This window comes from Sciurus carolinensis, unplaced genomic scaffold (assembly GCF_902686445.1).
Source record: "Sciurus carolinensis unplaced genomic scaffold, mSciCar1.2, whole genome shotgun sequence".
NCBI classification, from domain to species: Eukaryota; Metazoa; Chordata; class Mammalia; order Rodentia; family Sciuridae; genus Sciurus; species Sciurus carolinensis.
Genome location: NW_025920158.1, coordinates 1,083,191 through 1,093,159, shown reverse-complemented (window position 1 = coordinate 1,093,159; position 9,969 = coordinate 1,083,191). Strand labels below are relative to the sequence as shown.

Genomic DNA, 9,969 nt, shown 5'->3' with positions numbered 1-9,969 from the left:
ACATTTGCTGTAAATATTGCCTCTGGCTGTCATTTGTTTCAGTAAATGTATGGTTTTGAGATAGAAAAACCTGGGAAAAAGCAGAAAAGATGGACACAACAAGTTGAGGCTCCATTCCTCATTTCTATGATTCCCACTGGTATCAATTAGGCAGTGAGCAGAGATGGATGGAACCCCTCAACTGTCCAATATGTAGTGCTCATCCAAACCCTTGCTAACTTTTTCTTCCTCCATAAAAGTCCAGGTGAACTCTCTCAGTGGATTCTCCCAAATATGAGGCAATTAGTATCTTTTTAGCACAAGTATATCCCACAAAACATCTGAGACATACTTACACTAAAAATGTTTACATTGTTTTCTTCTGAACTTCATTTACCTGTCCTGTACTTTAAACTCTGGCAGAGTGGGGCATGTCATGGGGCTGATATAGGAATCAACTGCACAGGAACAGACTATTCTCAAATTAGGAACCCTAAGAATATACAAGGAGGAAGAAAGTGAGATGGGAGACACCAGAATTGCTGCAGTAATGATTGTTTAGAAATGTCAGCAGGAAAATATCCACTAAAGGAAGTCTGTGGTCCAGAGAGCAATTATTTTTATTCTCCTAAATTGTTCTTCTTATTCCAGGGAGTTAACAGAAAATAATTTTTTTTCTCTATGGTGGTTTGTGCCAAAGGAAAATTCATGCCATAACTCTGAACTTACCATCTAATACCAATTGTAAAGAGATACTTATTTATTAATATTTTCATAAATATTTAAGATGATGCATCTAACTGCCAATGATGACCCATAAACAAACACCCAGGACTTCCAAGCTAATTATTAGGGTATCCCAGGGAGAGATGCTTCATGTTCTAATAATCAAGTAAATTAAACAAATATTTGAAATGAGCTTCAAAATCAGATCAATATATCAATAATTCACCAGGAGATGAAGGGCTGCCAGAGTGGAGTACTGATCAGGTTGCCTGCTGCCTGTGCCCTGCAGATGTGCTTCTTCTCCCATCTTTCTTTCCAGTAGTTGATACAAGACTGGTACAATCTTGGACTCCCTTTGTCATGGTTGAAATCTCAAAAATGCACCTTTTTCCTAACTGCTTTGACTTCCTCCAAAGAAGGTGAGGGAAGTTCAAGGGCTATAAGGGAGAAAAGATAGTACCTTTCCTGGGTAGATCTCAATTGGGTTTGAATGGCTTTGGTGTCCTGGCCCCAAAGTGAGAAGACTGGACTGTGAAGTGAGCCCAAGACAGCCTGCAAAGGACCATGGCCTAGCCTGGTTCACTGGGTTTTCCAGGAACCAGCATCATGGGAGAAGAGCAGCACCATTCCAGTTTATTAAGTAGGGAACTGAGGAGGAAGACCAAGAGGTGCGAGAGCTGCTTCCAGGGAACAGTGGGAAATTGTTATTTCCCTGCGTGGAAATGGTATAAGGCAGCATATGGAGGTGGGTGTCTCAACCAAGTTCACATGGACACATCAAGAATAAGAAGGGCCGGGCATGGTGGCACACGCCTGTCATCCCAGCAAAGAGGGATGCTGAGGCAGGAGGATCCAAGGTCAATGCCAGCTTCAGCAATTTGGTGAGACCTGACCCTGTCTCAAAATAAAAATAAAAAGGGTTGAGGATGTTGCTCCACTTGGCTGCATCTCTGGTACCAAATAAAGAATGAAAGGCAAATTTCCTTCTATCCCACACACTTCTGCCCAGGATATCACCAACATTGGAATTAAGAGAGAAAGCAGGAAGCTTTGCAGATATCCTTCAATGAGTACAACATCAGGCTCATTTGGTATTCATTTATCAAGTCCTTACTCTGCCAGGCACTGTGTTAAGGAGCCAAAGGCTGAGAACACAGAAATAAATAACTCTCCATCCTCAAGGGACAGTAGTTGACAGGTCACATTCTGTGCACCTGGGGGTTCTAGTCCATGCATGGAGAGGGGAGAACTTCTCCTTGAACCTTGCAGTGAATGCACCAGAAGAATACACCAACTCAGCCTGAGAGTCAGAGGAGATGTCCCTGAGGGGAGAAGGTCTACATGGAGTTGGAAATGATTAGAACTAATCCAGGCACAAGGCTTGGGTGAAGAAGGGTATGGAGTCTGCCATGGGCATAGGGAAAGTTTGTGCAGAACCCCTGAGTTATAGCAGAGCTCACTGACCCCTCCCTCATTTTCCTTTACTCTGAGTATTGGGTCTCCTCACTTAGTAGAAGGACAGTTGCAAGTAATTAAAAAAAATCCCGCCAACTGTGAGTTAAATCACAGGGCAATTATTCAAGTCCCACAGAAAACCCAGAAGAGAGAGCTCTTGAGGTTGGATCAACATGCAACTGAAAGGTCAGTCTTTCTCCTCATGCCCATCATCTTTAGAGCCGTGGCTTTGGTCTTCAGGCCTGTCCTTCCATATTGCCCACACATGCATGGTGTCTATACATAGATTCCAAAAATATGGAAGGGCAAAGGTGAGATTCTCTCCTCGTGAAGTCCTCTCTTCAGATGAGCACAGAGATGAGCTGGAAGCTGTCATTGACCTCAACCTATGGCTGCAAGCCCCACTGAACCAGTCACTGGCACAGTGAAGGGAATAAAGCTTAAACCAGTTGTGTTTGATCTCTAAGAGCCAGGAGTTGCCTTCTTGGGGGTGAGGGCAAGAAGAGGGGACAGACTTTTGGTCAGGCACTAATGTACCTGCCTACATTTTGTCCATATAGAAAGTACATGGACAAAATGATAGGCAGAAGTACTGCTGAATCCTCCCTCCAAAGAGGATGTGGGTAAGCGTCATCCCAGCCCTCTCTGTCTGGAAACACACCATTGTTTTCACATGGTATGAAACCCGGGGACCTCAAGAGGGAAGGGGCATCCATAGGTCCCCGGGGCAGCAATGGAGATGACTTGGCAATGAAGCTCTTGACTCCTGTCTCAGAGTCTTTCCAACACTGCATTTCCTCTTGACCTATGTAAAATATTTTAAAAGAGCATTATAAAAATATTTAAGGGTTTTAATTTCACATTTTTCTACCATAAAAATTAATTGACTTTGTTGATTAAAAGAAATGTATTCAGACTCCTCTTGAATGAAGCAGTAGAAGCAAACTGCTTCAAGTCACTGCAGGATGCAGGCTGTGCTTCAAGAACACCACACATCCACCCCACTGCCACAGTCAAACTGTGAGATGAGAGATGCTGTCATCTCAGTTTCAGAGGGGAAAACTGGAGCACAGAGATTCAAGATTTGTCCAGTGTCACACAACTATTAAACCAGAGAACCCAGATGTGAATCCAGGTAACTTGGCTCCAGATGAACAGAGCATAAAGACATTCAGCTTCCATGTGCCTAACACGATGTACTGAATCTAATAGGCAATAAACTTAGCAAGAAAATGATTGGTAATGTTACATATTATAAATGATTAAAAATATAATCAGACAAGAATTGGAATTGATGCAATCACCTCATAAAATTGTTTAGTACTATCAGTCAAAGCTATTATTGACCCAAAGTAAACATAGATATGTGCTGTGATTCACCAACACCACCCCTAAATATACCCAAATGATTTCTGTGTGTACTTTTCCCAAAATCCATGTACTACAATGTTTAAAGCAGCAGTAGTTGTAACAGTTAGAAAAAATTCAAATATCCAGGGGTTGAATAAACTAAGCTGTGTTACACACACACACACACACACACACACACACACACACACATACATGCACACATTCATAATATATAATAATAAACTATCCAATAAAGAGAATGAAAAATCTAAAATTACACATAAAATAAAGAATAAAATTAGCAATTAATAGAAACGATGTTGAGTGAGGAAAAGCCAGAACCATGAAAGCACATGCTCACTCTGCAAACTCATTAATGTAAAGTGCAAACACAGGCCAGGGGCCTCTGTTGGTGTAGACAAAGGCAGAGGGAGATAGGAGGAGGAGGAGCTGCTGAGTGGCGGTGTTTCTCTGAATGGTTGTGAGACATGTGTGCTCTAAAGGCACATTCACCACGTGGGCAAGGATGACATGGGTGAATCTCTACCCACATGGTCTGCTACATGATTGTAGAGGTGGTAGACTCCAGAGCTGGAGTGGACTGTTTCTCTGTATCACCTGCCCTTTTGAACTTTTGCTTTATTTCTTCTTAATTTTTTTCTAGGCAAGATTGTGATATCAAAACAGTCTATGTTTAATTTATTTTTAAAGTTCTCCTTTCAAAACAAGATTTCTCATGATGAGCAATGAATCGCCCTCTTGTCATTGCTCTTGGCTTCCTGTTACACAGGTCTGCTCATGGGCAAGAAAGCAAGAACTCTGCTGCAGCTGGAGATGGTGGAGTTCACTTTCCCCTTCTCAGGCTCTCCTGCAGGATGGGCTTGCTACTAACTCTTTTGCTCCAGTGTTTTGGTCCACAGCTGAAATTGGACTTTGAGCCTGTTCCTATGCAGGGATCTCCTCATGGAAACTTGGGTGGCCACCATTTGGGTTTGGAACCTGTGGGGTTACACTCTTGCTAATGTGCAACCAAGAGAGCAACCAGGGTGGAGAGAGGCAGCTGCCTGGGGATGTGTGGGTATGGGGCACCTACCTTGATGGCAGTGGTCACGGCCCCCGTTAAACAAAATGTCCAAATGTGTCCAGCACCTTAAAGGCTGCACAGAATATTCAACTCAGAAATTCTACTTCTAGAAATTATCCCAGAAAATAACTAATGAGCATTCCCTCTTCCATTCTGTGTGTTTCTACATTATTAATGCTTATGATTAACACAATTTTAACTCAACTATAACTTGGTGAAATAGGAAATTAAAGTTCCCACATGGTTGTTGTAAATAATTGCAAAAATAAGAACTCTTTTGAAACCTGTAATTTTCTAGCTGACAGGTGAAGCAAGAGTCATTTCCTGATGTAATTGTGGAGATGAGATTTCTAAAGAAATGTGTTCATGTTCATCCTGGAATTCAGAGACCAGCCTGGATTTATCATATCTTCCAGGATCCAAATTATCTCCAGGGGATCAAACAGGAAGATGTGTCTGAATTCTGTTATTGTGACTGACAATATATTAATTTATTTTCTCCAGTTTATTATGCTTTATGCTCCCCAATTAGAGTTCTTTGAAACATATATATATATATTTTTTTTGATAGAATAAGCATTATTAGGTCAGTGGATTCATCACATTTGTGAATAATTCTTTCTTGGAAATCCAGAGACATCTGCGTTTTTTTTTGTTGTTGTTGTTTTTGTTGTTGTTGTTGTTGTTGTTGTTGTTGTTGTTTGCGGTGCTGGGGATGCCTTAGCTGCTTGAAGCTGTATCATATGCTTGTGGGTTCTGGTAAATAGAGGCTCTGGGCCTTCCTCTCTAGATAGTGGAGGAATCGAGGTCATTATTGCCTTTGGGATTTCTTCTTGCTATTCTGGTCTGCAAGGTCATTTCTTTAAGTTAGAACCTCATCAAAAGTTGTCTAGCCGGTTTGCAGCTGCGGACAGCTCCAGATGCTGGGGTGCGGGGGCACAGGATCTGGGTCGTGGTCGGGGCACCAGGTTGTGATGGGGGCGGCCTCCCCACTGTGGCGCCACTCACCAGGACCCAGTGCCTTGACACAGGAGACCGAGGTACCAGTTTGTCTCGAGTACTGGGCGGACTGCTTGGAGCGCGGCCCCGGAAGGCATATGGGGTGCGAAAGAGCTGTGTAGGCGGAAGAGGGGAGCTGGGCCTGGGCAAAGGTGGCGCGTCAGAGCAGAGGGGCCTCCGGATACTGGCAAGAGAGCGGCGAGCGCCATTCTGCCTCTTCCTGGCTTGTCGAGGTGGATCGTGCACTTTCTTTCTCCAGGACAGATGTGTGCACACATCACCAATGATGACGGTGTCACCACAGTTTTTTTCAGGTAGTGCCACAGCCCTCTTTACGTGGTGCAGGTGCTTCTGCCTGGCTCTCCTGCAGGGGAGGCTGCGTGTAGTCCCTGTGCTAACGCGGCCCTGCTGAGTGCAGAGGTTTAGACTCTAGGCCTTGGCTTGGGCAACTGCACTTGTAGGCTGGATTTCCTTTGTGAGGTGAAAATAATTAACTCCTGCAGGGATATTCTCAGTATTGTGGGTTGAGTAGTGAGGGATCCCAGCTGCCCTGCCTTGTGCCTTGTGAACATTTCTCCTACCTAGTTCAATCTTAGAGGACTAAGATCACATGTGCTCTCTTTTTTTTTTCTTGGTCCTCTTCCCTTCCCCCACTTGACTGCCAGTTCTGCTCATCTCAGATGTCACTTCCTCTGAGCACCCTCCCTTCTTATCAGGACTCATGTGGGTCTCACAGGGTCATTTCCCTAGCCCTATCACACCTACTATCATTGGTAGATCAAACTGTCAGCATCCTGACAGTGGGGCCTATGTGATCCTTAAGGTCCTAAGGATGTGGGAATCACTGGCCTTCCCTCCTGCTTCCCTTCAGGCAGCTGCAGCTGGGACTTCTTATGTGACCGATCAAAGAGGAGGAAGCAGGGATGTCTGCCTTAGGAGCTGCGACACCAGTACCTGCATCATCCTGCGGACAGTCACAGTGGCCAGATCAATTTTCTGGGGCCCCAGTTCCCAGAGGTGGCAGCAATGGCCTGGTTTCTGGGATACCTGGACAGGAGCACATTCAGAAAGCTGCTGAAGCTTGTGGTCAGCAGCCAGCAGGGGGAGGATAACCGAGAAGCCATGCAGTGCCTGGATGCTAGTTCCAGCCTGTCGGAGTAGTGGCTGGGTGCCCTGCTTGCTGGCACACATATACTTCTCCAGCAGGCCCTCAGGCTTCCCTCCCCCAGCCTGAAGTCCGACGTCTTCAAGGACAAACTCCAGGAACTTGCCATCCCCCAAGACCTGGTTGGGGACTTGACCAGTGTGGTGTTTGGTGGCCAGCGCCCACTTCTGGACTCCGTGGCACAGCAGGAGGGTGACTGGCTTCCCCACATTGCTGACTTTAGGTGGAGGGTGGATGTGGTGATTTCCACAAGTGCCCTGACCTGCTCCCTGCAGTCAGGCATGTTGATGCAGCTGAAGTTTTCTGATGGGTCAGCATACCACTTTGAGGTTCCCACAGCTAAGTTCCAGGAGCTGCGGTACAATGTGGCACTGGTCCTGAAGGAGATGGCAGATCTGGAGAGGAGGTGTGAGTGCAGACTGCAGGACTGAGCCTCCCTTGTCAGAGCTGCAGCTGGTGCCAGAGTGCAACTTCCATTTCCTCTAGTTGGATACTAGACTGCATACCACCCCTCCAGCTGATGGTCTTGACTTCCAAGTGTGGTAAGGTGGTGGTCTGGGGTTCAAATCAGAGCCCTCTGAAGACACCATTGGTTGCTCAGCCTGACCCCACCAAGCTTCTGACCTTCTCTGCTCATTTGCTTTCATAAATGCTGTGTTTTGGTGTGGGCACTTTCATCGTCTGTCTTAAATCCCTGCCCCTGTGGGGCTGATACCATAGTGGGATGGGAAGAGGGGGAAACTTTACAAAATGCATACAAAACAGTGGTACAGCTCATCAAGGCATGACAAGTGCACACTTAATGTAGAGCAGGATGGGATGTGGGAGGTGGGGAGGTTCCTGCCACTGTAAGCTGAGTCGTGGCTGGGCTTCCTGGAGAACATGGTATCTGAGCACACATGAAGGATGGGAGCAGGTGAGTGCAGTCCACTGAGGGACCAGCTGGTGCACAGGTGGCCAGTGGACAGAGACCAGGTATACTGGATGTCATGTACCTGCAGCTAAGAAGGAGCAGGTCATTGGAAGAAGGTAAAGCTGGGGAGGGTACAGAGGTCAGGTCTGAGAAATTCTGCTCAAAGGACTCTGACTGAAATTTAAGCCAAAGGAGAAGCCCTTTGAGGGTTTTTAACAGAGGGTGTGCTCTGGTGATTGTTTTAAAAGGATAGCACTTTTATTATTTAAAAGGTTAACATTATCCAAGGGTGGTGGTACATGCCTGTAATCCCAGACCTTGGGGGGATGAGGCAGGAGGATTGCAAATGCAAGGCTACCCTCAGCAACTTATTGAGACCTTGTCTCAAAATAAATATAAAAAGAAAGGACTGGGGCTGTTGCTCAGTGATAGAGTGTCCCTAGGTTCATTACCCAGTTCCATGAAAATAAGTAAAAGAATTGGGCTGGAGCTGGGGTTGTGGCTCAGTGGTAGAGCACTTGCCTAGCATGTGCATGGCACTGGGTTCAATTCTCAGCACCACATATAAATAAATAAAATAAAGGCCTATCACCAACTAAAAAATTAAAAAGAAAAGAAGTTGTCTAACTGGGGCTGGGATTTTGGTCCAGTGGCACAGCACTTGCTAGCATGTGTGAGGCCCTGGGCTCAATTCTCAGCACTGCATACAAATAAATAAGTAAAGGTTAATTAACAACAAATTTAAAAAGTGTCTAACTGGTGTCCTTTAGGTTGATGCCTCCCTGCTTAGCAACTGTGGCAGCAGATCTATTGAAAATAAGTTAATGTGTCACACCTGAAATTCCAACCCAGGGTCAAAGGCAAAGGAAAAAACACTGATCATCCTGACTACAAGTACACTGAGTTTTATGCCCAGACCTCACTAAATAATTTTTTCTATTATAATGAATTTATAGACACACTAGACTATTTCTGCTGACTTGAGGTTTCTATTTAAAGAGTGCTTTAGAATAGAGTTTTTATTTTATTTATTTATTTTTTGGGGGGACAAGCAAGAAGGGAGAGAGGGGAAGCAGGTTGGTCAACTGGTTTGATGATTTCAGTAGGCTCTTTGGTGTAGGACTGGCAGAGTGGCCTAGGGCAAAAGACCCCTGGAGAGGATGTGGTGGAGGCATTGAGCTGATTAGCTAGTGTGGGTGTAAAAGAAAGACTCGCCATCCTCTGCTTGCTCTAAGCATTAGCCAGCTCTGGGAAGGGTGGTCCCTTTCTGCCCAGCAAGGCCTGGATGACAAAGCTTCAGAAAACACACTAAACCGTGCATGGCTAATATTAAGGGTCACGCCCCCTGTGACGTGGGAGTCAGAGGTGAGACTCCCTCCTGTCCTACAGCCCCACCACCCTGGATGGTGAACTCAAGTGTTCACATGCTTGGAATTCAGGGCACAGAGGTGCATGGGAGAGAGAGATGTGACCCTATCACAGGCCTCTGAACCTCTGCCCCTGCTGACCAGGTGTCTTCCATTCCCCAGAGCTGAGAAAGTAGGTTTATGCATATTAGATGTTCAGTCAGGGGCAGTCACAAACAACAAAACTGGTGCTTTCCTTAGTTCAGGAGGTTTATTAGTTAAGTCAGCAAAAATGTCCTTTAGGGAATGAGGGGCACAACTCCAGGGCAGTCAGAGCAGGAATTCAGTGGCCTTTCCCTAATTGAAAAGTGGATCTAGGTTGCAGTGAAGACCACCACTCTTCCTCTTCTCTCCTGACCTGAAAAAAGTAATGTCTGCTGCACACTTCCAGTATCAGTGTCCACTGTACCACTTCTGTGATTTATGTGATAAAAATTAACTCTGGAAATAACAGCTATAATCAACATGGAACATTGTGTTTTCCAAAAATGGCCACAATATGCTCTTCCCAAAGCTTGGAGTTATTGTTTTGTTTCTGTCTCTCCCTCTGGAGTCAAGTGAGCTTTTGTGACTGTCCTGAAGGATGGAATGAATGCACTAGAAGTTAAGCTGGAGAATTGACAATTTTAGCATGGAGAAGGCAATTCAACCTTTGCCTGGTCATCTGTGACCCTCCTGCTTTGGAATCCAGCTATTACACTCTCCAGAAATTCAGGGGCCACTTGGAAAGACACAGTGAAGGTGAGGGTGATGTTTGCATCTCCTGGCATGCATATCAGGAAGCCCCAGGGCCACTCCTTAGCCTTCTACTGCCTCTTCAAGGCCCAGAGGAGCAGAGATGACCAAGTCCCTCCACCTCCACTCAAGTGAAATGAAATGGGGGAAATGGACA

The 9,969-nt window shown here is 45.4% G+C and overlaps 1 pseudogene; it reads left to right on the top strand.

The window, feature by feature from the left end:
• Positions 1 to 6,516: 6,516 nt before the first annotated feature.
• On the top strand, positions 6,517 to 7,189 carry LOC124974626 (COMM domain-containing protein 5-like; annotated as a pseudogene).
• The last annotated feature ends 2,780 nt before the right edge of the window (positions 7,190 to 9,969 follow it).